The 26,004-nt window shown below is 38.4% G+C and overlaps 1 pseudogene; it reads left to right on the top strand.

The window, feature by feature from the left end:
* The window catches only part of LOC147821719 (phosphatidylinositol 3,4,5-trisphosphate 3-phosphatase TPTE2-like), a 30,719-nt pseudogene extending 5,488 nt beyond the window's left edge, over positions 1 to 25,231 (top strand).
* Positions 25,232 to 26,004: the final 773 nt, after the last annotated feature.

The raw sequence follows: 26,004 nt of genomic DNA, 5'->3' as shown, positions 1-26,004 counted from the left end.
TGTAGTGTCCTTCTTCATCTCTCTTCATCAGTATTGGTTTGAAATCTACTTGATCTGCAAAGAGGATAACTATTCCTGCTTTTTTTCGGGTTCCTGTTGCATGGAGTATTTTTTTTCCACCCTTTAACTTTCAGTCTATGAGATTCCTTTTGAATTAAGTGTGTTTCTTGTATGCAGCATATTGTTGGATTTTGCTTCTTGACCCATTCTGCCAGTCTATTTCTTTTGATTGGTGAATTGAGACCATTAACATTGATGGTTACAACTGAAACGTACTGACTTATCATTGCCATGACTTTTTCTTTTTGTTGGGTTCTCCCCATTTACATTTAATTTCTTGTCATGCTAGATGGGTTCATTCTGCTTTGCTTCCTGGGGTTGTGATCCTCAATGTCTGTTCCTAGCAAATTGTGTAAATTCTTTGGAATGCTGGTTTGGCATTCACGAAGTTCCTAAGGTGTTCTTTGTCATGAAAGTATTTTATTTCTCCATCCGTTTTGAAAGATAGTTTTGCAGGGTACATTAATCTGGGTTGGAGGGTGTTTTCTTTTAGGGCTTGGAATATGTCACTCCAAGCTCTTCTTGCCTTGATGGTTTGTGTTGAGAAGTCTGCTGTGATTCTGATGGGCTTTCCTTTTTATGTGATTTGTTTCTTTTCTTTAACTGCTCGTAGAACTTTGTTCTTCTGTTGTTTCTGGAATCTAAACAATTATAAGCCTATATGTAGTTTTTTTTGATCAAGGCTATTTGGAGTCCTATATGCCTCACTTATCTGTATGTCAAGCTCTTTTCCCCTGCTTGGGGAGTTTTCTGCCATTATTTCTTTGAAGAAACTTTTTATGTCATCTCCACTCTCTCCTGCTTCTTCCTTGACTCCATTCAGTCTTATGTTATTCTTCTTTGCATCATCTAGCAGCTGCTGGATTGATTTCTCATGTTCCCTTGTAATTTTGAAGCAATTTTTCTTTTCCTGGTCAGATAAATCTTATCTTCTATATCTGAAATTCTGTCCTCACATTGGCTCATTCTGCTGTGTAGACTTTCAGTGTTTTTCATGTCCTGAAAATCTATTTGCATCTGTTTTATGGATTCCATTTGTTTCCTATGTTGGGATTCCATCATGTTCCTGAGCTCCTCTCTAGATTTATTAATCATGTCTTGCACTAGGGGCACAATTTCTCCTGTTATCTGAGAAATTATTTCTGATTTCATTTTTTCCCGATCCCCTTTTGTTGCCAGTTCAGTGGGTCCAGGTGGTTATCAGAGTGTTCCATCTCATTTCCCGTTGGGGTTGCTGTAGGTGATCTGGAAGTCTGGTTTTGAGACATTTATGTGTTTTCTCATTTCGACTGGGGGGGGCTGTTGGCGCCTTCCTGGATTACCTCCTCTGAGCTGGGATAGGTGAGGCAGGGGCCGGGAGCAGCGGTAGGGGTGGTGACCCAAAAGCCCTTTCCTGTGGGCTGGGACCAGCGGGAGGGATGGCCCGGAAGCCCCTTCCTCTGGTCCAGGAACAGTGGGATGGAGTCCCAGAAGCCCCTTCCTCTGGACCAGGAGCAGTGGGATGGTGGCTCAGAAGCCCCTACCTCTGGGCTGGCAACAGAGGGACTCAGTACTGTGGTCTGGTGTTCTGGTGTCCTCTGAGTCTTTGTAGTGTGGAACCAGGTGCCTGTACAGAGGAGCGGGGGTGGGGGGGTCCGGGGGATTGTTGCCGGGGCATAGGCTGATTTGGCGAGTCGTGACTCGGGACCTCTGTAGGGCGTGCGCAGACCTGCCTGTCTGCAAGTGGCCTGATTCGGCGTGTTCCGCGCTACTCTGTGTGGAGTTTTATATGTGTCTTTTAGTTGTATGTTGAGTTCTCTGCATGTACTTGGATTTTTCTATGATTTCTGTACATTGGTCTTTTTATTCTGTGCATGAAGCCCTCTAATTTTTCTCTATAATTAGTCTATGGTTAGTCTTGTCAGCATCATCTAGTAGTGGTTGGATCAATTTTCCTTGCTCTCCTATTGTTTTTAAAGTATCTCTGAGTATATTTCCTTATGCCTGCCCTCAGTGATTTTGTTCTCATGTTGGTCACTTCTATTGTTCATGTACAGACTAGGTCACTAGATGAATTTGCTAAATGAGGAATTGTATATAGTACTGTATTTACATTACAATATTTAGAACAAAGAAATGATCAAAGGAAACTCCAACTTGATGACTTTTCTTTCATTTGTTTAACTCTTCCATGCAGTACTGTAATGTATAACAGAACATAAAGCTATTGTGCAATACAATCAGCAAAAATTAGAGTACTGTGGACCGAGGATTTAGGATTTAGCTCAGTGGTTTTGCTGCCTGCTGTGCAGGCACAAGGACCCAAGTTTGATCCCTGGTACCAAAAAAAAAAAAAATTGAAAAAAAAATTAGAGTACTGTATAAACAATACCATACCCCCCCCCCCCAAAAAAGAGGAGAACGAAGAGGCAAGGGAGGAGAGGACTATAAAACAGATTATAGAACTATACCAAAAAAAAGCAGATCATAAATCCAAGCAGAGGGTTGTAAGTCTGAACAGTGCTAGCATGAACAGTCACTAAATTGGTAGATCATTCTGGGTGTGGTGCTGCAGGCCTGTAATCCCAGCTCTTGGAAGACTGAGGCAGGAAGATCGCCCTGAGTTTGAGCCAGCCTGACCTACATAATAAGTTCAAGTCCAGCTTGGACAATGTAGAGAGACCCTGTCTCAAAATAATAATTATAATTATAATTATAATAATAACAAACAGGTCATTAAATGAGAAGTACCTGTATTCAGAAAAATTATTTTTCTCCAAGATTTATGTTTCATATCTTTTCATGGACCTGTTTCTTTGGTAAATTTGTCATTCATGTTCTGAATTCTTTTGATTAGCTCCTTTGATTTTTTTTATTTGACTCATCTTTAACCACATTGGTCAGTTTGTCAGTTCCACAATCTGGCTATGTCATCTTTGAGTTTGCCCAGCTTCTTTGCTTCCTCACTGATCATTTTGCACAGCTCAGCTATTCAGTGTTTGATTTCCTCTCCATCAATGCCGCTTGGATCTGTTTTGAAACCGTTAGGAGTCTCTGTAGGCATATTGTTGCCTTGTTTCTTTATGTTCCTATTTTTTGTATGTGTGCTAAGAGTTGGGGTCCATCAAAGTGAAGAGTCTTTGTTGTTGGTATGAAGATGTCTTTTTAGTTAGGTTCTGTTTTCCAGTGATGTGATCTTGGCTTTATTTGTCGAGAGATATTATCCACCACTTCAACCTATTTAGTTTAATTGGATTAGACCTAGTCACTGTGGTGTAAGAGAACTTTTACTGGTTATAACAGCATCCACAGATCCAACTATACATCAAAATTTGACAATGTTGTCCTTTTGTCAATGCACCTTACAGACTCTACTATACTGCTAATACTTAGCAGACAGCTAAGTTAAAAAATATTTAAGACAGTTGGGCAGGGCTGGACTCTCAGCATAGAAAACAAGACACATTTACTGAGGGTTAACATTAAAAAGAGAAAAGCTACTACACCCACATACTTCCCCCAGGGAAGCTATATGACCAGATTCTCCATCTGATCTCCATTTAATCAATATTACCTGGGTGACTGTACTTATAATCTCATTGGTTGATCATGGTTTTGGCCCAGCTCATGCCCACCTTGTGATTTTCCACTGGATCTTAGTTTTGTTCCACTTTGTACCTGCCTTACCTCGTGGCTTTGCCCCATAAAACACCTTTGAGAAGAGAAGTGGACCGGCAACCCACTCTCAATGTCTCCTCTCCCATCCCTCTCAGGCAGAAGCTGTCTTTCCCTCAGTAAATTTTCCTTAACTCTTAACCTCTATTCTTCCTAGAACTCTTAATTTTAGAGAACACAAACTGGCATTTCAGATATCTAGTAGGCTGGGAGTTATCCTTGTTTCGATTATTTTTGCTTATTTGGTTTACATGGTGCCATATATTACTAGTAGCATTCAGTCTGGCTTGTGGAGGGATGGGGGAAAGAAAGAGAAAGAGGGAAAGAAATGGGATAAATCATTAAGAGGAGAGGGAGATAAGAGAAATGTCAGTGAAAAATAAGGTGTCAGACCTGTTGGAGGTATTTTTATGGCTGAAGTAAAAGGTTAGTTTTAAGGGGTTTGATAGAAGATTTGTGGAGGCAGAAGAAAGGATGCAGAGGGAAGGAAGTATTATATGAGACTGAGAGAAGCTGTGAGGTTGTTGGAACCTGTTAATTTGTAGTTTTATTTAGATCCACTAAGCACAGTTCTGTTAAGGGTTATCTCGTGTGGCCATGAATGCTACCATTCAAGTTAAAGCACTCTAGTCTGGCTCCATTGAATACCCCACCCTCCCCTGCACACCCCTAGGTTTCCAGGGATGCAATCCACATGTCCCTACCAGCAAGCTCAGTGATGCCCACAGTTTGTAGTATTTAGCCTCTCTCTGGCTAGGGCAGAGGTGGGGGCAGCTTTTCTTTTCCATGCTGAGCAGTGGGCAGGGGGTAGGTTGCTTCAGGGACAGTGTTCCTTGGTGTTTGAGGAGGTGATGGGGTGGGGAGGCATTGCCTGTTTGGGGGCTGCTGTCCCTTTCTATGGTTGCAATTTGCAGTTTCCCTAGGCCCCTACCTGCAGTTAGCTCCCAGCTTGGGTTTCTTCTTCCAGGTGGGAAGGAGAGTTTGTAGGGGGCCTGTCTCAGAAGTCTGACATCTATAGTAGTATTGTCTTCCTTCATGCTGTTAGAGCTGCTCCAAAGATGGCATGTTCATTGGCTAGAGGTTGTGGGGGAACTGTGGACCAGTGGTGACCCTAATTCCCTTTTTCCACAGCCTAGGTATTTGAATCAAGCTGGAGAATTAGTCTTCCAGCTTAATTTTCTATATCTGGATCTGTTTATCTTCCTTGTTTCAGAATACTTGCATTATCTGGTGTCTCTTGTATGAGGGTCTCTGATGTGCGTCTCTAATTAACCATGTTGGAGTCTTGATTGAATTTTTATAATTCTTTCCTTTTTAACCGCTATCATCAGCTTCAAAAATTTATTTAGTTATTTGTATACATATTTATTGCAGTACTGGGGATGGAATGCAGGACCTTGTGCATGCTAGGCAAACACTCTACCACTGAACCACTCTCCCCTCCCCACAAATCTTTTTATAATTACTCCAAAGATATCAAACCACATTCTTGGTTTAGCTGAAGTGTTTGTTTTTTTTATGTTGACCTAATAGCCTGCATTCTTTCTAAATTCTCTCATTAGTTTTAGGAGTTACGCTATAGATTTATCTGGAATTTTTCTAGTCTGAAAATAATGAAAGTTTGTTTCTTCTATTTTAATCCCACCTCTTTTGTTTTTCTTCTTTTGTAATACTACCTACACCCTGAAGTAGAAAGTTAATGGATGCAGTGAATAGTGGGCACTTTTGTTTAATTCTTACCTTTAAAGGGAATGCTATTGACATCATGGCATTAAAATGGTGTACCTGGTAGGTACATATTCTTTTTGTTAAGTTAATGAACTTTCCTACTTTTCCTTAATTTTTAAAGTCAAAAAGTTAAGGGCCCAGGATTATAAAAAAAAAGTCAGGAAGTTAAATAGTTTACATTTCTTTCTTTCTTTTTTTCGGTACCGGAGATAGAACTTGGGACTTTGCGCTTGCGAGGCAGGCGGCAAAACCACTGGGCTAAATTCCCGGCCCCATGCCATTTCTAATTATGACAATTATGTCAAATATTATGTAAATCTGTAAATGTTAAAGGAGAAAGAATTTTAATTTTGTGAAGACTAAGTTGAATGTTTCAGGACTACTTAATGAAGTTGAAAGGCAACAACCAAAATCATGGCTGAACCAAATGCAAGCAGGACCACTAAAAATACTGAGAGAAAAATTGTAGTAGAAAATTCTAGAAAGAGTCTACACCTAGCTTTCTGTAAAGAATCTGTAATGAGAGATTATAGATGATATACTGGCCTTCATACAGTGAGCCTGGCTTTTCCAAGACAGAACTCATATTTAAAAAGTTAAACTCTTTGTTCAATATTAGAATTTTAATGAATTAAAGTATACTTATGTCTGAGTTACAGTAAAGTATCTAAACCATGCACCGGTATATAGCATTTTTATGACTCCTTGCTTTACTGCTTTGCTGAATGAGAGGACAGGATTCTGCTCAAGGTATAACTGTTAAAGGAAATTTCCAAGTTTCTTTCAAATGAAAAAAAATCAGTTACAGAGACCCAGAGATGTCTTCCACAATTGAAATTTTAAAAGTTGTTGTATATAAGAGGCAAGAGTCTAATACTTGGTACCCTCTTGGAACAAGAAGCTTTTATTTATTTTGGTACTGGGGATCGAAGTCGGGTCCTTGTGCAGCAGGTGGTGAAACCACTGAGCTAAATTCCTGGCCCAAGAAGCTTTTATTTTTAATCATAGCAGGAAATGGTATAAACTTCTCTTTAGAAGTACCCAGATTAGAATAGTGTTATTCAATTGTTAGTTGCAAAATCAGTTTAATGTTTCATTAAAATTTTTTAAAGAACAAAATTTAGTGTCCCAGGTTAAAAGGTAAGTTGGGAATTACATGATTAAGATCAGTGTGTTCTGCCTAGGTCAAAAGCTACAAATTGTTACATTTTTTAAAAAAGCAACATATTTTTTTCAAAGTGCAATTTTTGTAGACAGAACAAAAGTATAAATTAGAATAAAAACAAAAGACTTTGAAAATGAAGTGACATGATGCATGAAGTCAGAGATTTGCTTTAAAATCCTGTAGCAGAAAGAAAAACAGAAGGAAGAAGGCAAGGAAGGGAAAAGAGAAATTAAAGAAGTATAGTAAAATGCTGATAATAATAGAATCTGCAGAACAGGCCCATGGGGGCTCATTATACTGTTCTCTTTGTATTCATTATGTTTGGAAACTTTTCATACAATTAAAACTATTAGGTAAAATGGATGGAATAAGAGGTATTGCTCGTGATAGATGGTGTTTTGGGTTCTGATCATGTTTTGTCTTTTATAGGTATTTTATTTGTGTCAGTTACAAAAGTAGAGTGTATAATTGGTTCTTAAGAAGTAGAGCTTTAGCTTTGGAGTCCTAGAGGAGAGCTGATTACATTTTCCTTTACTGCACTGCTTATCATTAGTGATTGAGGAAAAATATGCATGAGCACATGAACCACGCCCACAGTTAGGATAATGAATTCCAGAAGAAAACACTCTGGCTAATTCTGAATTAAAAATGCATTCAGGGTGAAAGAAAATCAATATAAAATGCACTCTGAATATTTCTGAGTGTATTTTTACACAGCTCTACAGTGAACAATGGTTTCTTGAACTAACTTCTTTTCTTTTCTAAGAAGAACTGGAACTACGGTTTGTGCCTGCCTTATTACCTGTAGATTGTTTTTAACTGCAAAGGTATGCCAGATGTTACTGTATGCTCTATCTTATTGACTGAATTTGCTGTTTCCTAAATAACACTGGTAGAATATTAAGACTATTCTTTGAGGGTAAATAAGGACCAAAATGGATGACAGACATTGGGAAACAGAAAGAAAATGTTCAAATGGAAAGGCGAACAAGGGAAAGAGGATGGCGAAGGGAAGGAAAAGGAGGGAATAAGGGATTTTTAAAAACCGCGAAAGAATAGAAGGAAAACAATAAAAACAAAGTTTTGTAAAGAGGGAGGGGAAGGATTGAAGGGGAGGGAGGAAAATAGGAAAAAAAGAATTGATATATTATGTACAGGTACACATTCCCTATGATGAATTTTATCATTGTGCATGTCAAAAGTGTACCACTAAAATTAATTTTTTAAAAAGATTATTCTTCGAGTCATAATCCTTAAGTGAAATTGGAGAGGTAGATTTTAGGAAGCCTGGTTTTGATACTTCCTGTTTAACTGGAATGCCAAAAATCTCATTAACTAACATAGATAACATTTTAAACCACTAGTTTTAAAAATAAAAATTAATGCCAAAAACTCTATGATATATAGATTACCAGCATTTTAAATAAAGGCAGGACCTAGAAGAGGCAGGATTAGGGTGAGATGAGTAATACAAATGCAAAGAACCTCAATAAGATGCTTCACTCACTTCCCCAAGAAAGTAATATAATTTCTTTCTTCACAAAAATATCAAATAGCCAGGTGTGGTGGTGGATGCCTATAAGCCCAGAACTTGGGAGATTGAGACAGGAGGATCGGCATGTGTTCAAGTCCAGCCTGGGCTACATAATGAGTTCAAGGCCAGCTTGGAATATATAGTGTTACCCTGTCTTTAAGGAAAAAAAAAAAGAATATCCAGATTAATTGGATAAGTTCTCCAAAGGGCCTGGACCATCCTTAGAATTGTTAAGTCAACTCATTTTCCAGCTCAGAATGTAGTCTCTCATGTGTATAGTTATTTCTGCATAGTCCATATACAGGGGACCTGTCACCTCTAGATATTTCTTTGGAAACAAGGTAAGCTGTTTCTATCTCTTCAAGCAGGGTTCTCAGTTGTCTTACTGCCACAATCTTGCTGAGCAGTTACTATTTACAGAATATAACCCCAACAATTCTTATCTTTTGGACTGTAGTTTAGAGAAAAGAAGCTGAGGGTTCTGCACCACACCCAGCTCTCTAATCCTACCACCTTGTGCTTTTCTGATTCCTAATTTGAGATACACGGGTTTTGAAAATGGATGTTCTATCTATCCTTATTCCGCATAGCCCACCCCCATAACACAGTGTCTGTGGTCCTTCGGCTAGGTCAGTAGGGTCAATGCAGGACATGAGGGAGGAGGAGAGAGGGGTGGGGCAGGGGAGAGAAAAAGAAAAAGGGAAAGGAGGTAAAAGAAAAAGTGACATTCTAGTGTAGTGGTTTTCAAAGCTTATATTATCATCAGTGAGTTATAAAATTGAATTACTGGATTGTGATTAGCATTTTTAAATAAAAAGGAAAAGAGCAAAATAGTATCAAAGGAGAAGTATTCTGTGTGTGTGTTAGTGACAGGTTTATTAATATGGATTGTTGCTTTAAAACTAAAACTTTTTTTTTGGTACTGAGGATCGAACTTGGGACCTTACGCTTGCAAGGCAGGTGCCAGAACCACTGAGCTAAATCCCCAGCTAAAACTAAAATGTTTAAAAGCCATTGATCCAGAGCTCTAGACTGATAGCAGGTACTTGAACCGCAGTACTGTGCTATTTCTAAATGGCTGCACTGTATCCATAACAGCTCGTGTGATTTCTTTTGAACTCAGTCTTCTAGTCTATAAAATGGAAGGTAGGAAGAGAGGTTGGACCAAATAATTTGTAAGGCTTTCCAGCTCTAAAATTCCATGCCTTTATGAATTTTGAACTAGGGAAATTTTTATGTGGCTTTATTTGTTATTTTGGGTAGCTTCTACCCAAATGTTGCTGGCTAAAAGAAATAATGTGCCCTATAAATTTTAACAATGCATAATGTAGGAGAGGGAAGAGTGCATTGGAACCACCGTGTATTATTCCCTTTTCCATAGGAGAGCACTTATTTTGGGGAGCGACCAACAGATAAAACCAGTAGCACTAAGTTTCAAGGAATAGAAACTCCCTCTCAGGTAAGTTTTCTTTATAAAAGAGGGAGTTTTTTTAGAGGAATGCGTAGGACTGGCACCTGTTATTTGGTTTTTTAAAAATTCTTTGGTGATCAGCAGCTGCACTAAGGCACCCTGCAGTAGGCCTTGATCCCTTACAGGGCTTAAGAATCATATCTTAAGACCTGTCTCTGCTTGAGTAGCATTGTGCTCTCCCAGAGCAGTTGACTTTCCATTTTATATTTGTATAAAATATATATTTCCATTTATATTTGTTATTGTTCAAGAGATGATTTTCAGCTGGATGTGGTAGAGGATACCTATAATCCCAGTACTTGGGTGGCTGAGGCAGGAGGGTCTCTGAGAATTCGAGGCCAGTGAGTTCAAGGACAGCCTGAGCTACATAGTGAGACCCTGTATCAAAAGACAAAAAAAAAAGTGATTTCCCTCCTGAGTAATAAGTCTAATACTTAAAGTTCCAAACTCCCCCAAAGTCACCAGCCTTTGATTTTCCTGTAAAGAGGAATTAAGTCTTTCACAAACCCTATAAAGGCAATAGCCAATTTAACCTTTGCAGAAGAATATCACAAAGACTAATTCTGCATGACTCCTCTCAAGAGGAGAAAGAGAGAGAGAGGCTATATTCTGAAAAACAATGAAAAGGGGAAATGTTTTTCAAAAATCCTATTATATAGCAGACACTGTTGTACTTTTACATATATCTCATTTAATACTTGTAACACCCATGTGAAATATATGCCATTACCCTATTTCTTCCTTTTAAAAACATTTTATTATGGGAATTTTCAAACATATACAAAAGTCAAGTGAATCATATAATAAATCTCTTTATAGTCACTATGCCACTTCAGCAATATCAGCCCATAACCAACCATGTTTCTTCCATTCCCTCTCCAGGCTCCTCAGCCCCCTGATCACCACCACTTTCCACTTTTTCTTTCCCTAAACTTATTATAAAGAGATCCCAGTCATCAGATCATCTCACAAGTATCTCAGAATGGCATCTAGCATAAAGACAAAAAAATAAAACCTTATGAAACAGCTGTCACCATACAATCTGAGCACTAAGTCAAAGAATGAAATCACAGACAAAAAGGAGGATGTTAGGAGAATGTTTATTGGAAGTAAGAAGAAAAATAGCTTTCTGGTGGTCCCAGAAAATGGGGTGAGAGGATACCTACCGTCGGCTAAAAGTAATATATGAACTTACCAAAGTCCAGCTCTAATCATGCCATTTCCATGGACAAAATCCATAGTGGCTCCTTGCAGTCAATGGCAACAAACTAAATGTTTAAACCTGGTCCTCTAATATAAGGCTTTCTCCCACAATGTTCATTTACACACTCCACATTCTAATGCATTTTAGACATTTTGCTGTTTCCCTGGCCGGTCAACACTTTTCATGCCAATTGAGTGCCCTTTCCTTCCCAGCCTGAAATAGTCTCTTGCTTTGTCAGTTCTTACAGACTTTTGTGCTTCTTTAGAGACTGTCATTTCACATTGTTTTCTAGTTGTTTCAAGTAGTAATTTTCATATTCCCTTTAAAGGGAAAGCTCATAACTTACCAACCTTTCTACCATTTGCATTCAAAAATGTCTTGGTATCCACCACCCTATATCTTCTTTGCTTGTAGTGAGTGTTTCTATTGACTTCTGATACAAGTGCTTGTTTTAAGCTTCACAAGAAGGAAGTGTGACAGCAAAAGCAGCTGGAGGGCCCTAGTGGGTTACATCCTTTGGTAGAAGATGGAGCATCTGGTAACAGAAGCCAGAAGGATGTTAAAAGGATGTTAAATATATCTACTTCAACAACTCTTCCCATGCATCTTTCCTTCCCCATTTCTTCTGCAAACATGCAATTTCCCAAACTTTAATTCAGAACTAGCATACTGTACGTTATAACCATTATCTCTTCTGATTCACTGGGGTCAGAAGCAACTCAAGGACTCGGCTGCAGGTTTAACAGTGGTGTTGGTAAGACCCCAGAACAGAGTGCCCTCTGCTGGGTGTTAATTCTTAGATACAGCCACATTCTGCCCCTACATTGTAGTTTTTTATACTGACCACATTGCGTCTATCCCTGAGTAAGACCTTGCAAGAGCCTTTTTTTGTAATGGTTCTTTCTGTCACTGGCCACTTATGCTCGTACACTCAGATTCATCTGCTTGCTGCTGACCAAATCAAAGAAAGCTATATATTTGATTAAAAAGGAGAAAGGATTCATTCAAAGCTACCTCTGAGGAGATGTAGGGGCCTATTTGCCTCAAATCACCATCTTGCCATTTATAGGGGTGCAAGTGATATAGGAAATGATATAGGATTTATAAATGATATAGGGGAAATATTATAACTCCCAACCTGCTAGATGTCTGACATGCTGAGTTCCTGTTCCCCAAAATAGAAGAATGAATTCTAAGGAACAACGGAAGAGTAGGAAATATTTATTGAGGGGTAAGATACAGCTCCTGAGAGGGAGAAGGGGACCCCACTTCTCAGGGGAAGTTTTCTAGAGCACAACCACATGGGTAAAATGTGGGTTACTGCTATGGTCCACCAATAAGATTATAAGTATAGTCACTTAGGTTTACATTGATCCAATGGGGAAGCAAGTCATGTAGCAAGTATACATGGAGGGAACAAAGAACTTTTTAGGAAGAGATAAGTCAGAGGGTCTTGGTCACCCACTGAGGTGACTGATGTCTAGCTAGACGTCATCAGACCAGGTGTTACCACTTATTTTAGGCCTGGTCATTTTGTCTTTATCTTGAGGCCTGGCCTCCAACAGATGCCCCTCCAGCCACAGTTGTAATGTGTTTTTACCTTTGTCCTGACTCTCTTGAGGGTCTAGCCTGTCTGATTGCCTATAATATTTTGCCTAACTTAGCTGTCTACAACACAAGGATCTTTTTTAGTAAAGAACAGAGAGGATGGGGAGCATGAGAGAGACAGTGCAGATCTTCACACTTGCTTCACTTCCAGCCATCTTCAGCTCATCCTCCTCTTTCTTGTGGAAATGGGGCCGGCATCTGCATATTCCATAACTTCTTTTGGGCTGAGGAAGAGGGTTTGGGCTATGGACTCAGCAGGAGAAAATTTGGGGAAGTTGCTTATCTCTAAAAGAAAAAAACCCCTAACTTTTAAAGTTTCATTTTCAATGCCAGTTACATTTCTAGTGGAAAGTATGACACTTAATCGTATTAGTGCTGTCCAATTGATTCAGTATCAGAACTCTACAACTCCTTGAAGAAAAGTCCAAGGAAATCCTTGTGAGCAACTTGTCAGGGGGGAATGATGAAACTAAGAGAATTCCAGGGCTTTCTTGCAAAAGCAGAATTGGAAAGTGGAAAGTGAAAAAAACTATATCCTTCAGGAACAGAGAAGAATGACATAAAATCTACTACAGACTATGGAAGGCTTTCTCTGCAGTCTTCACATATACGCTTCTCCCATGACTGGAATGCTATTCTATAGCAAATCACAAACCTTTCTCTGACTCAGTCGCAGTGAAGTTTATACCTCATATTAATAATATTGCAGCTGTGTTTGTTCTTGGCTCTAATCAGGTGCCCTCTCAATATAGGCAGCCCTTAAGCAAAAACTGGTTCTTTTCATGTCACTTACCCACAGCATGGGGCAGCATACATTAAAATGCTGAGCTATGCAGTGGCACCCCATAAATGTATCCTTAATTTCCTACTCCCTTCTAGGAGTTATTTGCAAAAAGAAAGAAAGAAAGGGTGGGGGAGAGAGGAAGGGACAGTGGGAAGGAAAGAGAAAAGGAGGGAATGAAGAATGCTGACTTTAGACTTTTCACCCCCACTTAAATCAAGGCTTCTGTTGTTTTACAGAATAGATATGTTGAATATTTTGATAAATTGACGACTTTATACAACTGGACTCTTCCTCCAAGAAAAATACTCATAATTTAAAAATTCATTATTCAATTCATGGTAAATGTGATATTTATAAATAAAGGATTGGGCTGGAGTCCCAGTGTTCCCACTAACCGGGAGAGTTTTGCTTATGGTTAAATATACAGATCTTAATTCCAATAACTGTCTTTTTCTATTCCCTGACAGGTGGACTCCTCCCCCTGGAATTGCCCATTGGCCAGGCAATGCATGGCCATATTGTCAACTCTGTTGTTCCTCTCCTTCTCTTTTTCATTTGGGGGCTCCATCTTTTTTTCTTCTTTCCTGTTCTCATTGCTCCCCTGGCCTCGGCCCAGGGTAGACTTTTCAGGTTACAGCCTTTGACAAAGGTGAGAAAGACCCATGAGCCCTCAAGAATACTTCTTTCCCACCCACCTCTAGCTCAGGGCTCATCTTGGCAGAGGTGTCCCCATATCATTTTCTCACCTACTCCTTTCAGAGCCCCTTTTTTTCTCATAACTCTGGTTTCTCCCTTTCCCCTCTCTCCTCTTGTAATCCTCTCACCTCCAGCACCTTCATCAAGATCCCTTAAATATATAATGAGCAAGTGTTTTATTTGTTGCCGCATAACTATTGAGTATGTATGCTAGTCTTCCCTTCCCTTAGGGAGTCCGTGGGTGATTACCAGAGAGAAGTAAGTATGTGGATATACATCAGATCACACTGTTAGAAGACAGGGGAAGGAGTAAGAAAAGCTTCCTAAGAGGCAGCACTTGGGTCCTCCCCCAACCTGAATCTCCATGAAAATGTAAAGGGTTGGGAGAAAGCAGGTCTTGGTGGGAGTCTCTTTACCAAGTATTTAGAAGTAGTAAAATCCTTACCAACTTCCAAAGAGCTGACAATTTGACTGCTTCCAAAATGTAAGGAAAGAGAAGAAGCTTTGACTGAAAATCACCCAGGAAAGCAGATAATTGGTCAGATTGTCTTTCACTGAGATTTGAGAAAAAGAAGCAGGGAGAGGAACCAACCTACAGCCCCATGTCTGTTTCTCCATCACCCACTGCGCTTCTGCTGCACAGAAGGGGAGGTGGGAAAACAGGGATGTCGTAGCTGGAAGGGATGGGGACTCATACACGATGGGGAGGTATTGAGCACTAGACATCATAGGCACCATGGTGCCAAAGTGTTAGTATCTGCCCAGATAGCCTAGGATGTCTGGCCTACTGAGGAGTCACACAAAATAAGATCTAGACATATTTTCTTTGATGATTCCAAATTTTTAAAAGCCTGTAAATTACTTGGAAATTTTAAAAAGACAATTCATTGAAAAGTAAAATGCTTTTTTCAAATTATTGATATAGGTTAATTTCTCCTAGGAATTTTATGGAAATTACAAAGGTTTCTGGCTTCTGAAAACAAATTTCAACCCATTGTTTCTGGGGGAATTTTGGCCTACATTTCTGAACAAGCATCATGAAGTCTTGAAACCCAGCCTGGTCTAGCAGGAGACTGCTTGGATATATAAGTGAGCAATTGTCTCTGAAAAGGCTCTGTAGACTGCAAATTATGGCTGCATCACGGGACCCATGTAAATTATGAGAGACAGAGTCTTGTGGTTGACCTGACTCAGGACCTCACCTGAGGCAGACCTCTCAATGGAGAGATGCTAGCCTTGTCTGAAGATGTTAGGAGTCTGGAAACAGCATTGCCTTGCTCCCCTTTCTTTCCACACTTGGTGAGGCCCAGAAAAAAGAACCAGACTGCAGTGTGAGAGTTAGTACATTCTGCTGTTGGAGCACTTTCTTCTGCCTCAATTTCTTTACCAATGGAATTAACAACATCAGTACAAATCTATGTGAATGCAAGCATTTAGTCTGTGTTAGCTTTTTGTTACTGTAACAAATACTTGAGCTACATCAATTTATAGAGAGTAAAGCCTTATTTTGGCTCACAGTTTTTGGAGGTTTCAACCATAGTTGGACCTGTTGCTTTGGGCCTATGAAAAGTGGGTGAGTTCATAGTGTATCAAACTATTCACCTTCTGACCAGGGCACAAGAGAAAGAGGCCTGGCCTCTTCAAGGGCGTGGCCCCCACTCCCCTAAAACTTTCCAGTAGGCCCCAACTCTTAAAGGTTTCCACCACCTCCCAACAGTGCTACACTTACATGATTTAAAATGTTTAAATGTGTGAGAATTTAAATCAATACTGTTTCCTTGACATGTGGTACTTAGATCTTTGATTTCATTTAGTCCTACATTTTACTGATTTCTGGTAGACATCAGTGGAAGGAAGGTCTGCTACTGGAATAGGAGAGAGGGAACTGAGGCAAGAAACAATGATTTCTAATGACACATTGAAAACAGAGTGCTAATGAAATAAAATTAAATGAAAACAGGATAGGAAATGATCAAGAATGTATAACTTTATTAGAATACTTGTTAAGGTGAAATATGCAGGGTTGAAAGGAAAGGGGAGGCTTTAGAAACCAGGTCTCTGGGGAAACGATAAAAGAACATGGGCTTATTTGGAGGAAAGAAAAAGGAGAATGAAACCAATTATCTGTAAATATACACTAAACACCGCAAGAATTTTGGATATAGCTATCCTATATTTTCACAGAGATTGCTTTAGAAACTAGATTGAAAGTAGGGCAAGAGGAATTTAGATTATCTATTATTTTAAAATATCATCATTAGAAGTCTGAAAAAAGAGACATATTAGGGTTGCAAGTCACCTTCCTTAATTTTTTTTCTGGAGAGGTGAAGAAGTGAGATTCTCAAAGCTGAACTACATGGGTTTTTTTGTTTTCTTTCTGTCTAGCCTAAAAATATTCTACTTTGGGATTCAGAATTGTCTTTGAAGTCCTCTCTTTCAAGGACAGATCCATAGAAGACCAAATGATTAAATACCATCAATTGGTTAACTGGGATCATTTTTCTCTTTTAAATTAACAATGTTAATTGGCAAGATGGTTTGATCTTTGTTTTAACCAGCATATTTTAAAAATTGTATTTGGGAGTTGGTAAAGGCAATGGGAGTGATCTAAAGGTGCAGATAGTAATGCACCAAGAGACTGTCTTTTCCTGTTCTTCCACAAACTATAGGGTAAGAGAAACCAAAATTTGGTATTAGTTTGAAATATCAATGCTAAATTAGCATGCAACCTCCCCAAACCACCATTCACCCCAAAGAGATGCCATGTTGGTTTCAGGTTGCCGTCCACCTTGGTGATGTTGAGTTTGGAAGCAAACTAGAGTTCTCTTTACCTCATTGTTCAAAATAGTTTTTAAAGGCCATTTTCCAGAATATACTTCAGTTCAGAGTGTTGCTGTGCCTTTCATTTTTCCACAAATGCTGAGCACATTTCCAGGAACCTATCAAGGTTTCAAAGTCATTTATCTGGACAGTTTTTGCCATATTACATTCTTGGTCATTTTATTTTTTACTATATCACACTGATTCTATAATTTTAGTGTCCCTGAAAATTACTTAGGAGCTTATAAAGATGCACATTCCGAAACTGCACTCCCTTAGTGTTATTTAGGAAGTCTGGAATGGGGCGCAGGCATCTGTCGGTTGAACAATGTCCTCAGTGACTCTAACTCGGATGTTCTGTGGGATGCACCTGAGAAGCCGTGCAGGAGTAAGGGTATGGGGAGAAACCTCTGTACCTACTGTAATGGGGCTTGGAGGGCCACGCTTACCTAAAATGTTGAGGAAGTGCTTAATACTGTAGACCCTTTCTAAAACAGTAAGAAAATTTCTTTCATTGATTTCCATCTCCTGTTTCAAGTTATCAACATTATTCTCCCCACACCCTTTTGTTTTGCTTTGGTCTCCCCTATCTGAGGGCATTCTTGCAGGCCTAATCTTTAGCTTTCTATTCTTATCTTCAAAAATAAGACTTTTGTCTATGCTTATCCACCCCCTGCCCTCTCCTGCCTTTTTTTTTTTTTTTGAGACAGGGTCTCGCTATGTAATTCAGGCTGGCCTTGAACTCCCGATGTAGCCCTACCTGGCCTTGAATTCACAATAATCCCCCTGCCTCAGCCTCCCGAGTGCTAGGATTACAGGCGTGCAGCACCACACCCGGCCCATTGCCCTTCTTTAAACTATCATTTGTTCTTACAATCACTGCATATCTTTTCCTATTCTTGCACAAACTGTTGGGTAAAAGAATCGTATGAACCAAAAATTCTGTGTTTGTTTTAAAGATACTTATGAGTACTATGTGGCAGATGCAGGAGCTACAACACGGGCAGTTTCTACCCCAACAATTCAAACACCTTAGTCATCCCTGATTTAGCAAATGAGCTTTTCTTCTGCTCTGCAAACTGCACCCACATTCGCTCACTCAGACCTTAAACTTTGGTATTTTTATTCTGTCCTTGCCGTGGCCCCCTAAAATTCAACTAATCACTAATTCCTGTTGATTATACATTTGAAATTTCTCTTTATTCTCCCTTCCTGTTCCCACTGCTACTATGCACCTAGTCTAGGACCTCATTTGTTCATACCAAGCCTTCTCCAATGGTCTCTCAACCTTATCTTCCTCCTTATATGATATGCTATGTATAATCTTGCAGTGTGCAGCATGAAATAAATATTGCTTTCATTGTGAAACGCTTCAGGTAGAGCAAACTACACACAGCATGTCCAGAGTCAAAGACAGTTAACTTCTTCAACTCAACATTTTTATTTTGTTTTACTCTTTTTTTTTGGTACTGGGGATCAAACTCCAGTCCTTGTGCTTGCAGAGCAGGCGGTGGAACCACTGAGCTAAATCCCTGGCCCCTTTTTGTTTTGTTTTTTTGAGATGCAGTCTCCCTATGTAGTTCAGGCTGGCGAACTCACTATGTAGCCGAGGATGGCCTGGAACTCTTGGTGGTCCTCCTGCCTCAACCTCCCAAGTACTGTGATTACAGGCATGTCCCACTACACCCAGGTTTGGCATGCTCAACATTCTTATCTGTAAAATAAAGATGACATCTCAAATGTTAACTAAATTAGATAATATATATAAAATTACACTGTGAACTGTAGATTACTAATGTTATACGTGATAACCATTGGGCCACCTTTACACAAAAAATTCTCACTTCAGCAACTGCAATTTTATTTCCTTGGCTTTTGACCTTTCAAGATACACTAGCCCTAGCATACCTGAACTTATTTCTACCAGACCTAAAGATTCCACTCAAGTAAAATAAGTCATCACCTCTGGCTCTTGGAACACAATTCTAATTTCTACTTCATGTTTTTGCTGGCCTTTCCTCCCATATCTGCGCTATTCATTTATCCAACTCCCATGTCCAAGTCTAATTCTACTTCCTCAATGACACTTTCTTACTCCGTACTTCCTGTTGCCATTCCTTAATTCCTCACTGTACAACAGCACATTCAGTCTTCACTATACAGCTTGGCACTTATTCTGTATCATTCTACTGTTGTTCCTGTGCAACTCCCTGGAGGAACTGATTGAATCTGCACCTTCTTTTGTGTTTTTCACAGGATCTAGCATAGACCTTTCTCATATGGATGCCATTAATATATGGTGGTAAATTGATAGCAAAGAAATATTTAGCTTAGCTTCCAAGTTGTTCCTCCCAGAAACTTAAAATATTTTTCTTCACTCCATCAGCCTGTAATGGGCAAGATCAACAGTCTCATCAATAACACATGATTTTTGGTAAAACAGAATCAGTTATTCATTACTTTTTGAATGTTGATGTTCGCTTCTTAGTACATTCTTCAAAGTCCTCCCTCAAAAAAAGGTCCCAAAAGAAGAAAATCAGATGATTACTGATGATTAAACATTAATGCTTACTTGGTTAAATTCCAATGGAAAATTTAATACTTATTTTCCAACAGGGCTCCACCATAACCCTCAAACATGTAGGTATTTAAAATTTTTAAACACCAGTATTGTGATTTCGTAGAAAAGATGATTAACATTTATTTGTATATGACACACTATGACGTTTGTATACGACTTATACAAATAAATGTTAATCATCTTTTATGCACCAAGAGTTCTTGATAGATTTAGGAAGCCTGGATAAATGAAAATTAACTTCACTACCATACTTGTCTCATTGGCAGCTAGTTTTATAGTTCTGAATTCCATGTGTTTCTTCTCAGGTATTTCACGACATTGAATCAGACAGAGTAATAATTAATATATTCAATTGTCCAGCTCTGTATGATGATGTGAAAGTGAAATTTTTATCTTTGGTGAGTAATCAGGAAACAATCTCTACCACTTTTCTTGTCTAGTCTTTTGAATGATTTTGGTTTGGAATTTCTTTTGTTACAATTCCCAACAAGGAAGATGATAGCAATCAACCAATGACCAGGACAGGGGAGGAAAGTAACAAATCAGATCCACAGCAAAATTTTTGAAAAGAAGAATATACATATTTTTTTGCTCATTCTTTTTTCTAAATTCTATGTGATTTATATGTATTAATTTTCAAATAAGACAAAATACAAAAAACAAGATGCTAAAAACAAGGATATGTTTAACTGTACAGAAGAAGTCACATTTTTAATATCTTTAAAAAATAAAGCTATCCATAATTTACAAAATACTTTAAAACAAGGGAGATTTTACTTCCCTTTGAATTGATATGTTACAAATGGTATTAATCTTATTTACTTTATGAAAAATGAGAATGCCTTCCATTGTCATTACTCTGAATATCATTACCATAGTGTATAATTTATTTTGGCCGTTTTTAAAATGTCATGCTTGAATATTTTTCTTATATAAAACATTTCTAACCCTCAATAGTTTCATTTTCCTATTAAATCATCAATCAGAACTGCCTATGGAGTTGGTCAACTTAAAATCTATTTCCTGTGCCTTCCTTAATCCCTTGCTGGCTCCCTGTTGGAAGAGAATCTATTAAATACTGAAATAGCTGAAGCAAGTGGTCCAGAAAGTTCCCATATCAGACAGTTGCCCCTTGAATATGGAGCCACTCTGAATTCTCAAGTAGTAGTCTCTAAGCAGAAATAGTGGTATAAAGAACCCTGGGCCAGGGAACCTTGACAATATCCAGTCTTTGTGATTGTCAAAAGTTATGACATGAAAGCATTTTCAAAACATATAGGTACTTCTGTCATCATCAGTGTTGATGGTTAATTATTCAATGTGGCTATCTTGTAGAAATGGATGATGCATGTTATAGTTTTCTCTAATTTAGTCTTGAGGTCTCTCTCTGGAAAGTGGATATAAGTTCTAGTATTACTTTGACAGGGCGCCGGGCAAGGTGGTTATGGTTGCTTAGCAATGTGTCTCTCACAGGATACTTCTTTATCCTGGTGGACAACCTCATGCTCTAGTGTCCAACTGGTGACCAGGTGTCCCTCTCTCAGGAAACTTGTTTATACTGGTAGATACCTTTGTGACTGTTATCTGACCTGTGTCTAGTTTATTTCTACCAAGATAGCCACTGCCTAAGAGAACCTGAGAGGAGAGTTAGGCTCAGAAGTGTTGGGCAGGTGAGGCACAAAGAAGGCTGCCCAACAAAACACGTGAAAGAACAGGAGCAGTGTTCTATTACTTAAAGATCCCATAGAGGAGAAGGAAGCACACTTCACAGGGCCAATGGGAAGGGGGAAACCATCCAGGACATATCTGTCCAACCAGCAGTGGGGAGCAGAAGGGACAGAGAGACGTAGGATCAAAGCCTTCATTGGGGTCGAGTGTTACCTTAGCAGCTTTCCCACAGGGAGGTCTAACTGGTGGGTTTAAAGAAAGTGGGCATGAGTTTCATGAGTCACACAGACTGAGGAGTAATCACTGTGCCACATTTGCACAGGTGCCCGGAGTATGGGGGGGCAAAGGGGCAAGACGAGTAAGTTGTACCTAGATGTTCCATAGGAAGGTGGTTACCAGGAGGTTGGTTGCATAAGGCAAATATCTGGGTTGATCACACTGAGGAACTGGAAGAGGGCATAGAACTAAAAACTGTGGCAGGGATGACTGAGCCTTGGTTCTGGTATGAGAACAATAGATGACAAGGCCATGTAAACTTTTAAGAATTCAATTCAGGGCCGGGGATTTAGCTCAGTGGTTCTGCTGCCTGCCTTGCAAGAGCAAGGTCCCAAGTTCCATTCCCGGTACCAGAAAAAAAAAAAAAAGAATTCACTCCAAAATGTTTGTGTATAAGTAGGCATAAGTCCTTAGGAGAGTCTGTGTAGTACTATCAAAAACAGATTAAAAGACCAGTATCTAAATTTATAAATATCTATCATGGAGAAAATACCTTTTGGGGAGTGGAATTGCTGTCATATGGGAATTCTACATTTAAAGTATTGAGGAGCTGCCAAACTGTTCTCTACCTTGGCTGCATCATTTTGTGTTTCCACCAGCATTGTATGAGGGACTCCAGTTCTCTGCATCCTCACTGATGCTTTGTTTTGCTTTTTTTTTTTATTTTATGGTGAGGCTAGTGGGTGTGAACTGGTATCTTTGTGACTAAGAATCTTCATGTGCTTGGTGGTCATCTGGATATAACATCTAGAGAAATGTCTATTTAAATCCTTTGATCATTTTTTATTTGGGTTGTCTTTCTGTTGTTCAGTTGTAAGAGTTTTTTATATATTCTGGATAAAAGATCTTAAGAGACATGATTTGCAAACATTCCCTCCTATTCCATAGTTTTTCAACCTGTTAATGCCCTTTAATGCACAACGTTTAAAAAATTTTAATGAAGTCCAATTTTACCTGTTTTTCCCACTATGCCTTGCATTTTATTTGAAAATACTGACTAAAGATAATGTATCTTTAACCCTTAAAAAATACATTTCCTTGAAATTTTTGATATAAACAGCAAGAGAAACAATATTCTCTTAAAGCCTCCTTTGTGTCTTAAATGTATTGTTATACAGTATGGAGTACTCATATTTGATAGATATAATGTGATGAATATATAAAGAAATAAAGGAAAGAATTTTAATCTCTTTGTAATCATTAGGTATCAATTTTATTATGAAAATAACCTTTTTTTTAAAACCATGTCTTTTTAGGAGCTTCCCACGTATTATGACAACTGCCCTTTTTTCTTTTGGTTTCACACATCCTTTATACAAAAAAACAGGTAGGGATATAATGTAATCAAATAGTAACAGCTTAATCTTCAATGTCTGGATGTAAAGTGTAACGACAAGTTTTTTTGCCTACTGTTATTAGTTTATAGAAACAAACTCTGAGTCACTGTACTCATGGCCTTACTCATCTTAATGAGATTATTTTAAAAGTACAGCTGTATCCGACTGATAGCCCAACCAGTTGTCAGATAGCCTGACCAGTCACTGTGAGATGCCCGGTCAGTGGGTGAGGGGACAGCAGGGGATGAAAGGAAAATATACAAAGAACGAGGAATAAAGAATAATGAATGGTAGTTTATTACTTGGGGGGCTGGGAATTGAGCTTTAGCTCTCTTCTGGCTAAGACCACCTGATCTTAGCTCTGCCCTGGTTAAGACCACGAGCTCTGGATTAGTCAGTATTTCTGATTATACAACACAGCAAGGGGGCGTGAAGGCAGGTGTAGGGAATAAGAGAACTAATGCACTTAATGAGCCAGACTTGGAAAAGGTGAGAAACTATGTAAACTTGTGAAGGCCAGATCACAGTCAACAAGGCACCTGTGCTATCTTGCGGGTCATTGCTAACAAGCCACTTGCAGTGTCTAGATAACGTTTGATCTTAGAGAATGGTTGCACAGAGTCATAATTCCTCAGCTGTAGTGTTTCCTTGCTATTAGAGATGTCATGACCTCATCAATCATTGAGACCTCAATCGTGACTGTTGTCATAGGGAAGTCTATCTCTGAACACCAGCTGAAAGGTCAATTAGCAATTCACACTTGGGCCTTGGAGTGATTCATAATATTAATCAATAGCCAAATTCATAAGCCAAATCAATAATATCTAAAGCCTGCTCAGTACAGTTTTAAGCTGGTCTCCTACACAGCTGTTCTTGAGACTTACTGTTGGGTTAGACTCAATGTCCATGCCACACAACTAAGTTAAAATGTGTTATGTTCAGATCTTGATTGTGAGAATGAACTCCTCTCATGAAGTTTAATATGCATTTGATCAGTACCTTGAATATAGTAGGTCTTCAGTAAGTGTTAATTAACTGACTGACCACCAAATTTTATGCTAAAATAATGTGATTGAGGGAGGCTGCAGCTAGTTTAAAAGCTGATTGGCACACTTATATCTACAGTAGAAGTTATAAAACATAATAAGTATTGATGCAGCCAACTAGAAAATCATTAATAGTCTTCATGTGTGTGTGTGTGTTGCTGGGTGTTTAACCTGAGCTTTATACATGCTAAGTCAGTTCTCTAACACTGAGCTGCACCTCCAGACACATACAGTCTCATATTTAAACATGATTTTCTAGAAACTGAATTGGGAAGAATTATTAATTGGATTTGAAGATTATTATTCCAAAGAACCTTCTACCATATCTGGAAACTCATTCTGGAATCTACAAATTTTCCATTTTAAATAGTTTTGTAATGGTGGGGAAAAAATGAGAATTTTTATATCACCATGCCACTCAATATAAAAGGAAAAATATTTTAAAAATCATTCAGATCAGATCAGACTTGAGGAAGTAGTTGTGATTGTATGTAACATGAACTGTCATTGTTGTTACATCCAATTCGAGACTTTTCTTCAAGTCTATGCCAGATCTAATAACACCTCAAGTCTAATAAGGCAAGAGTAAAGGAAAATCTGGTCTTCACATTTGTAATGCATACACATTTCATAGATTTTTGAAGGAGTGAACTGTGGATTTAATGGAAAAAAATTATCAATTTTTTTCTGCATGTATACAATGAATTTTGGCTTCCTCCAACAGAGACAACTAGGTGGAGCTTCATTTGCTATCTCTCAAAAGTGGTTCTGGTTGAAGGATAGCCATCTTCATATTGAGAAGCAACACATTAGATTATTTTTATTCTTACTTTTATATATTTCTACTGATGTTTGTAACATTTAATTTCACATATTGCTCAGTAAAGTCAGGAGATTGATGTTTAGTGAAAAATATCAACTTCATCATTTAAAAGAGAAACTGTATTTTACTACTAGGTTTTATTATACATCTAGTCTCCAGCTGATTTCTATCACTCATAAAAATTTAGATATATGAAATCTGAATATTGTTAATTCCATGAGAGGCAGTGTTAAAAGAATCTGTAACATATTGTCACTGATGTGCTTGTTACTGAAGATTAAGGTATTTTGTGTCTCTTCACAGAGGTAGAAGGAGCCAACAAACACACTAAAAGGGCGAGGTCCTAATTATGGTGAGCAAGTCTTTTTCTAAAGTTCCAACAAGACTGCCCTAATGCATGGCTTTTCTATTAGTTCTCAAATAAAATGTGAACTGGGCATGTTGGCACACACCTGTAATGCTAGCACTCTGGAAGGCTGGATAGGAGAATCACATGGTCAATCCCAGCCAGGACAATTTAAAGACCTTGTCTCAAAATTTAAAAAAAAAAAAAAAAAGGGTCCAGGATACAGCTCTGTGCAAAGGCCCTGGGTTCAATCCCCAGAACCACTATTAATTAATTAATGTAAAATGGAATAATTTTTTTTTCTATCCTTAGGCTTTATCTACCAAGAAATGAACTGGACAATCTTCATAAACCAAAAACATGGAAAATTTACTGTTCAGGATTTGCAGTAGAGGTATATTTTGATGAGAATGAACCAGTCATGCTTTAGCTGGTATTTGATTAAAGTGCACCTCCAATTTTCAGATAGAATCGTGTCTGTCCCAGTCCCTGCTGCATACTTTGTCTTCTAAATCTGTCTTAGCTGACATAGCTATATTTATACATATATATGTGCATTTGTTTCTGATAAATTTATTAAATATATACAGGTAAAAATCAATGGTGATTTCTTTTTAGTTGTTTTGTTTTTGAGACAGGACACCAGCATCTTTTTTGAAAGACTATACTGTATGTCACACAAAGTTTGTCTTATATTTTCATAAATTTGGAACACACAGAACACAGAAATATTAGGCATCATTTTAAGAGCTTAGAAATAACAGACCTTTCATCTCAAAATAACTGAGCTATTTTAACATTGTGATCCTTGGCACTTTCCTGTTACTCTAGCTACTCAAAATGCAGAGGTGGGAAGATCGAGAGTTTGAGGCCAGCCTGTGCAACTTAGTGAAACCCTGTCTCCAAAAGAAAATGGGATCTCATCAGTACCCATGTACTTTTGTATTTTGGATAAGTATGCTTGTTCCCTTCTTTTATGTTTATAGTTTCAGATTTACTACAAAACTAAATTCCATTTTCACCAACTGTTACCATATATCAGTTAGGCAGCAAACAGTTTTAAACCTAGAGAAGAAAAATATTTCACTTACCAGTCCCTCATCCTCAGCACACTTTTTTCAAGTACCACACAGGTAGCTTGCTTATGATACACACTTTGTAACTACATATACACAAAAGGAATTGAAAAGTTATGCACATGTA

This window comes from Heterocephalus glaber, unplaced genomic scaffold (genome assembly GCF_053883595.1).
Source record: "Heterocephalus glaber isolate CG9 unplaced genomic scaffold, H.glaber_assembly_v1.0 deba00001720, whole genome shotgun sequence".
NCBI lineage: Eukaryota > Metazoa > Chordata > Mammalia > Rodentia > Bathyergidae > Heterocephalus > Heterocephalus glaber.
The sequence above is the reverse complement of the archived record's forward strand: the minus strand, read 5'-3'. Positions and strand labels throughout refer to the sequence as shown.